We start from the raw sequence: 8241 nt of genomic DNA on the forward strand, positions 1-8241 counted from the left end.
CCGCTTACTTGAATGGGGATAAAACAATTTAATCGTGCAGCTCTTCCAGATTTTGCGAATGTTTTTGGACCAAATAGATCAAATTCAGATGTATAAAGCAGGTAATTTCACAGGGGTTGTGGCTATTAAAAAAATGTATTCGCCATTTTGCTTTCTGCTACTTTCCTTTCTCATTGAATGTGTGCTGCAAAAATACTTTTTGGGCCAATGTGCATCACATGATGATCCCGGAAGTTGTAATTACACAGTTTGGCCACTATGTCAAATTGACTTCACAGCTAGGTGGCCTTCTTGGAGGTATGTGTGTAACTGAAAGTTTTTGGTCCTGCTACCCCTTATAGTAATAATAATAATAATAATAATAATAATAATGATAATCATAATAAAGACATTTATTTCTATAGCACCTTTCATACAAGAATGCAGCTCAAAGTCCTTTACAATAAAGAAATTACAATCATAAAAATAGACATAAAATGAACATAAAAACAGGTATAGAATGCCATAATTAATGTGACATAAGATGGAAAATAAAAACCATTTGATCTTGATTTTTATGTTTTTATGTCATTGGCGGCAATTTGAGACTATTCATTTATTTATAATAAATGAACCCATGTATACTTATTTATTGGAATTTTCAGAATTTATCAGTGCGTAGGACCACAACCCAAGGCTGCAATCCCTCCTCCTTTCCTGTTTTGTCTGACTGATTGATAAAAGGTATCCTTTGGAGGACAAGCCTCTATCAGTGTTGCTATACCAGTAGTGCTGTTTAGCCAGGTCTTAACTAATATCATACAATGCAGATTCTTTTCAATTATCAGATCATTAACCAAAAAGGATTTGTTAGCCAATGATCTGACATTAATTTCAGCTAATTTCAGGTGTAGGGATTCTGGAGGGGGGGGGGCTGTGTGCTTGTGTGCACTGTCCTCTGTGCTTATCCACACATTCTTGTTTGGGCATGGCATCCCAAGGGCATGACGTAGGTTGGCACCAAGTAGTCTGGATCCAGTGATATTTGGGTGAACCCCATCAAGTTTACAGTTCCAAAAGCTATTGAAGTTGTCATAAACTATCCCATGGCACACCGCTGTCAGCCATGTATTTAGGCCAACAAGTCTGGTAAAAAATTTGATTCCATTCTTCAAAGTTGGACTTGGTCCAGAAATGAGTACATCTTGCAATTTATAGTCACACAGTTTTTCCACTAGCATGAAAAAATATTTTTTGCAGGATTTCAGAGCCAGTTTTCTTTCCCAGAATGTCAAAAGACCCAGTGTGGATAATAATCTTCATATTGTTTGGACATGTAGTGAGAATAACTGGCAACAGCCCTGTTAGCTCCTCAACAGATGTGTCATCCATGCTTAGATTTTCAGTCTTTGACATTTTTACATGCCTGGATATAGAGTCCCCAATCAGAATAGTATCTGGCTCAGCTGGGGAGTTAAAAATTTTTCTTCTGGTCTGGATTAGCTTCCCTGTGTTCAACATGGTTAGCAATGGTACTTCTGGCCCTTGGTCTAGTAGTTATTTTGGGGCTATTTCTTGGGTTTTGATTAGCTTTAGTGGTAGGGGTGTGGTTAGCTTCCCTGGGTTCAACATAGTTAGTATTATCACACATTTCATGCCGAGTCAGTGGATCATACCTTTTGTGTAATGAGAGATTAGGTGGTGGAGTGAGTGTTAGTGCTCTCCTATTTGATTTCCTGCTGGATTTGCCTCTGTAGCGGACAACGTCAGACTAAGTCCTGGCTAGAGTTGATGTTTTCAGTCTAGGTCCTGTGCTGTGCCAGTAAGCAGCATCATTAGGGAAGACTGGTTTGGGATCCTCCGTAGCTAATCCAGTGGTGTTAGGACACATCCAGGGGACTGCATCAGCCAAATCTGTGTCGGGATGCTCTATGTTTGATGTAGTCTCGTGTATAAAAGTCTGTGTCTGTCCGTTAGCATTGGTTAGCTTTGTACCTTGGATATTAGCTGCTACAGAGTCAATGAATTTCTCACTCTCACGTGTTTGATGCAGGGTTTCAATCTTCTTTTCAAGCTGCATAATCCTTTCCCTCAAACACTCACACTCAGCTGACTTTGCTGGGTTTGGAGACATAGCATTTACATCATCTTTTGCTGGTCAGAGAAGCTTGTATGCTAGGCTGGGCTAGGCTAGGCTAGCAGCTAAGGCTGTGATGAGTCTCTGAAACTTTCCCATGTCCCGAAAGTAAACTTTTGTTCTGTTCCATGATTCCACTATAGTTACTAGCACCAGTGTAATCGATAATAGCTCGCTTTGGAAGAAAATTTAGGAAATTAGAAAATGCAAGAAAAAAACTGCAAAACAGCTGTGGAAAACACTTCTGCATTGCAGCACATCCATAACTGTTATGTTTCTGAGTGAAAAAGATAGTGTTGGAAGATGTCATCATTATTTTTAAGACTGATCATGAATATATTACATATAGATAATACACTGACAATGTACAGTATACAATGGTATATATATATTTAACTCTGAAAACTTGTGCAGTTTCGCTTTTTAATGAGTATACCTGAAACCAATTTTATTGTAAGCACAATTTGACTTGCAAACTTGAATACCACACAAAGTGACATAAATTTCCTTTTTTTGCAGTACAGTTCTACTGGTGAAGTAGAGTGCACACTTGACAGGCCTGGGGCAAAGTGCTGGCCCCTCATCTGAAGTGGAAGGGAAAGTCATATCTGACAAAGGGAGAGTGAGGTTCCCTTCATTTGGGATTGAAAAGAACCACTAAAGTCTGATTACTGTGAAAAAACAGCAATAGCAATTCTTTGTCCAATCACAAAACAAGTGTGATAACAAGGGAAAGAGTGAAAATGGAAGTGGTGAAACAAAGGCCAAGGTAGCATCAATGAAACCAAGGTACTTTGAGGATGATTGCTGACCTCCAGGAGCCGGCTGCACTAGCTGTTCTTAAGTTCAAACTTTGCCAAGTTATGAGGTAAGCATTTGATAAGTGGAGATTTACGCATTAAAAAATTAAAACTGGGCGTACCACACAAACTAGTTTTTTTTGTAGATAATAAGATGTGTAGATATGTAGAAATATTTACACCTACTAACTGCCAGGTGGAACTGTGCAGAGTGAGCTAAGTGAATGAACAAACTGACAAAGCTAACATTAGCTTGCTAATATCTGATCCTGTTTAGAATGAAGAGTGTTACGACCCCCAGAAAAGCTCTTTACAAAGGAGGTTCAATATAACTTAAAAGAGTCAAGGAATAGCAGTAAAAAACATTATATTTATTTCTAAGCAATAAATGTGACCACAAATAAACACCAATCAAACAATGCTAACAGAGGGCTGATGAGCTGACCAAAATTAACAAAAAGACGGGAAGCCACCCAGACCAACCCTACAATGGGTCATAGGATCCGGGCGCTTCCCTCTAACCTGAACCAACATTAGAACTTAACCTCACATAAACAAAAAAAATCACTTGTGATCTCACTTCCTGTTTACATACCGTATTTTCTCTAATAGTGGCTGGTATTCAATTAAAAGCTGGGTCTCCAATAATGGCCAGGGGTGTGGTCGACACAAACAAATAAAAGCCTGCCCCAAATACAGGCTGGGGAGGGAAAAAACAAGGATGGCTTAAGGCTGTATTCAGACCAAATTAGGTGTTGCTGCTCACTGCTGCAGGGTTGTATGGTGGTGTGGATGTGTTTATTTGTGCTCTACAGAGTAACCACTGTGAAACAATTAGATATTTTTTTATTGATCTGATTCACAGCTTTTTTACCAACTCCATCTCTTCATTCACTCTCTAGCCCCCTGTCCATCTTTTTCTCTCGTCTTTTTTTAAAATGAGTTGGGAAACCGACAGCAAAGCCTAACTTTACTTTTAACGTCATCAAATGAAAAGAAACGTCTGCCCCCCTCCTCTTGGTGCCTGTTACAATGTGACTGTGGTTTGTAGTAATGAACAAGTGCCACAAGATGGCGGTAGCTATATTTGAAGTACCATATAGGACCTGTGCAAGTGTCAGTGCCTAAATTTTCCATAACACCCATGCCACAACACTGTAGAGAGCGAACATGGCACCCACCAGACGGAGGTTTGACGTCAAATCCAAAGAGAGTTTTGCAATATGTGGAGTAAAATTAAGGAGCGAAAGCTGCAAGACGTTTTGACACTGACCTGAAAGAATCAGATAATGGAAAAAACAGAAGCACGAGCTGCTGTTAGCTGACAAGGGTAGAGCACGGCTAGCTGGAGGTGGGAGGAAGAAAGTTAGCTTGGAACTAGAGAGACAGCTGATTGATATTTGATATTTGACTGTGCTGTTAACTGGCTATGAATGTTTATATCCAGCGTAACGTTACCTCAGATTTATTTAGTTTTTAACTGACACTGGCCAGATTTCCCCTCCCGTACTTGACCGGTCATACTTCACACAAGTTATATTGAAATGTTTGTGTGATGTTTCACAGTAAAAGTCGGGAAATTAAGGCTTTTAATTTTATTAATAGCATAATGCAGTAACAAAAATTTAACAGAGAAAACAGAAGCAGATCAGAAAACAGGCTTCATACTAAAATATGAGCAAATATATTTATCAAACAGAGGGAATTAAGAATAAAGGCCCCAGCCACTATTAGAGAGAATACGGTAGTTGGTTGCTCCTTAGTGGACAGTGCTACAGATGTTTCCTAGCAACTGATTTACATTTCTTAAGTTTTAATGGTGCAATCTGATTTTGTCAATTGAAACTAGCTAGCTAGTTACTTAGAAGTTAGGAATAACTATACAGTACCGGTACAACCCAATCTGGTGGTAGTGTAGGACTGTTCTGAGGAGTCATCATGACAATCAAGATGTAAGTAGATTTTATGGAGCAGTGGATGAGAATTCTATTGATCTGATGGAAAATGGTGGGAGATAAGGTCCATTTTAAGATAGCTTGAATCACTTTAAAAATGGTATATATATGTACCCGGTGTCTACCTTGTTTCAGTTTTTGTTACATTTTGCATTTAAATAAATGCTCATTTTTGGATCTGACGGTTCTCGATTGTTTTCTATACATGAGACTATACTAGACATTACATAACATGAAAAGTGGAATAATCTGTCCTGAATAGTGTTTCGTGCCTTCCCCCTGCCGTACAATGGCCCTGATATGATGATACACAAATGGACAGGTGCTTGTATCTAACATGCAAATTAATGGAATGCAAAAGTATTCTACCACGCAGAGCTGGAATGTGCTACACTACCCTGCAGACAAATGGGTGCATTGGTGCTGAAGTGACAGCAATTGTGTAAGTGTGTGTATGCATGCATGTGTGTTTGTGTGTACAGTTTTATTTTTATAAACTATAGCCAGTTTTAATGTTTGTATATTGTGCAGACATGTCATGCTCACATACACTCATCAGGATTTATCATTGAAGTAAATTTCTTTTCATTAAAAAGTATTAAAAAAGGAACCTCCACACCTATATGTGTGAATGAGTATAAATCATGGTTTGTGTATGTGTGTGTGTATGTGTGTGTGTGTGTGTGGTTTTGCCTCATAGCCGGCTGTTTGGGGAGTTGGTAGCACCGTGTTGGACAGCCCATAAGAGGCAGGGCACTCGTTGCAACAGAAGGTAGGTTGGTTGTCTGGTGCTGCACTGTTCATCAGCTGCGGCAAGCTGCTGTCTCCTGTTGAACCTGCATTCAATGGACTGTAAACACAAAGTCTGCAGAGTGAGGGAAACAAAGAGAGATGTGGGTACAGGGGAGAAAATAGGATTTGTTAGTTTAAACTAGGAAAGAAAAATCAAGAGGGAGAAGGGTAAATTTAGAAGTAAATGTAACATCTCAAACAGTAATTGACTGAGAATGTAAAGTTTTACTACACATTAAATAGGCATTTCAAGTTTCTCATCTGATTATAACTGAAAATGTCTGTGTGATGTCCCTCTCTGTCTGCCGGTAGTAATCAAAGTAGATTTTCCTCCCAGTCCTTCCTCCCAACTAACCATACCAAACGTGGTTTAAAGTTTAAGCAACCCCTTTCACAAATCAAAGCAGGCTAAAGTACCCCTAAGGCTAAATTTTACCTTGCCAAAGTGATAATCCCAGATGAGGCCCAAATTTTCTACAACCCAGCTCAAGGCTGGACAAAGGAGGAGAGTCCACACATGAGTAACAAATAAAAATAGGTTTACTGTACTGTACATAACTAAAATGGAAATTAGTTATGACAAACCAAACACACAAAAAAAAGAAGCTTCTTAAGTAAACCGAGACCCAAATCTGCTCAGGTGTAGGCTGTTTCCTGATGTCCCCCTCCCATTCGTCCTATAATAAGCATTATAATAGAAGACAGACATTCACTATCAATATGCAGATGACAAGACATGCCAAATGTATTGTACTGAATAAGTGGCAGGTATGAGAGTGTGGTCCCAGCTGTTACATTATCAGTTGCTTGCTAAATATGGCTTACTAAATATGGCCATATGTAGATATGAATATGCATGAGAATAACAAGTATCTGCACTTAATGTACTATGCAACAATGACAAAGGCAAGTATTGGAGAAGACCGAGGGAGGGAAATACTTAGTGACTGGTTTCATGATACTCTATCTTAAGTGTTTCTGCACCATAGCTTGAGAGCAATTGTAGCAATACTGAGTGGATTTCCCAGAATATATATTTATGCTTAAGTAATTACATAAACTCATTATCCAAAGAAAGGGACTACAATGTAAAAGGCAGATGAAATTAAATTTACACATTTCTTTTCAGATCAAATTAAATTTTAACAACTTTAATCTCCCCTCAACTTTATTACAGGTGGTTTTACATACATAACTTAGATGAAACAAACTGAGATAAAAGGTTAATTATTTGAACGATTATGAGCATACTAGGCAAATACATACTAGGGGCATGGCCCCAGCAGTCCCGGCAGGGCATTTGGTTTTTATCCATACCCCTCACCGACTCAATTATTGCCCCGTCCAACCTACAAAAATATCAACCATGCTTAATTTTAATACAATAATGCATCAACAATCAATCATGACTGCAGTTTACTTTTATTACTGTTGCAGCACCAAATACAAATCATATAATCTTTAGCCCATACTTATAGCCTACATACAGAAATTGTGTCACCAAAAGGGACACATATGCACGCTTATACACACCAGTGGCGGCTGATGACTCAAAAAACTGGGGAGGACAGGAGGAAAATCAACATGGAATCTTACAACAAACCGCATGATACTATATCATTGTCCCCCACCCGATGAAATTGGAGGTGAAAAGGCTGCTTATTTAAAGACATTTAGCATATACATATTGTTTCTAAACAAAGAAGTGCTCATTTTAGCCATGGAGTGGTTCAGGATGTGTCATTTTACCTGTGTATTTTCTTAGTATACAGAAATATATAAAGTACCACAAAGCTTATAATCTGATACAGGTACAGATCAGTGCTGAATACAAGAAAGATTGAACACTAAAAACATTCACAGAGCTAAAAGTGTAGGTTCACTGAAAAACCACTCAATTAAAGATGGGATCAATTCCAAATGAATGAGTGAGTCCAGACAGCTAACTTTAACTTCAACAAGCAAACTACCCACAGCACATTATATGATCTCTGCTGCATTCTTGTTAAGGAGATAAATTCACACAACAGCCACAAAGAGACATTTAACCAGAGATGAAATTAGCAACCAAAGAGACAGAGAGAGATGTATCTGACTCACGTTATCTGATGTCTTCTTTCTTTCATGGAGATGAAGTATCCATGTCATAACGTCCATTTGTGGCTGTTGGTCATCTTGTTTGTTAGTTCACAGAACTTTGTGGCTGCTAGTTAACCAGTCTGATATCATTAGCAAACAACGACAAACAAGCTAACTCTCCTGGTTGTTCTCTCTCCAGCCTCCCCGGCAGAGTCCTGCTGCTGCTGCGACGCACAGTCCAGATCCATTCTCCCATTAGCTTAACAACAATCCTTAACAGTCCTTCCACGGATGTATGAAGAGTCCTTCAGGCTACTACAATAAGCAAACTGTTGCATTTGCTAACACAAGGAGCTATCTACTGCTCATTATCTACTGCTGCTACTCTGCCTTACAGTGGAGAGAACTGAAGATGAAATCTGGAAACTATCATTGGAGCGACGCAATGTCAATATTGCATTCTGGTTGTTGATTGGTTAGGGAGGACGTCCTCCCTTGG

At 38.9% G+C, this 8241-nt stretch overlaps 1 long non-coding RNA gene across 1 annotated transcript; it reads right to left on the reverse strand.

The window, feature by feature from the left end:
* Positions 1 to 3266: 3266 nt before the first annotated feature.
* Positions 3267 to 7921, reverse strand: LOC137187643 (uncharacterized). Its single transcript, XR_010929249.1, has 2 exons — positions 7764 to 7921; positions 3267 to 5736 (listed from the first exon to the last, which is right to left on the reverse strand). It is a non-coding gene; the product is annotated as an uncharacterized lncRNA (long non-coding RNA).
* Between the last annotated feature and the right edge of the window lie 320 nt (positions 7922 to 8241).

The sequence above is a fragment of the Thunnus thynnus genome, chromosome 8 (genome assembly GCF_963924715.1).
Source record: "Thunnus thynnus chromosome 8, fThuThy2.1, whole genome shotgun sequence".
Lineage (NCBI taxonomy): Eukaryota > Metazoa > Chordata > Actinopteri > Scombriformes > Scombridae > Thunnus > Thunnus thynnus.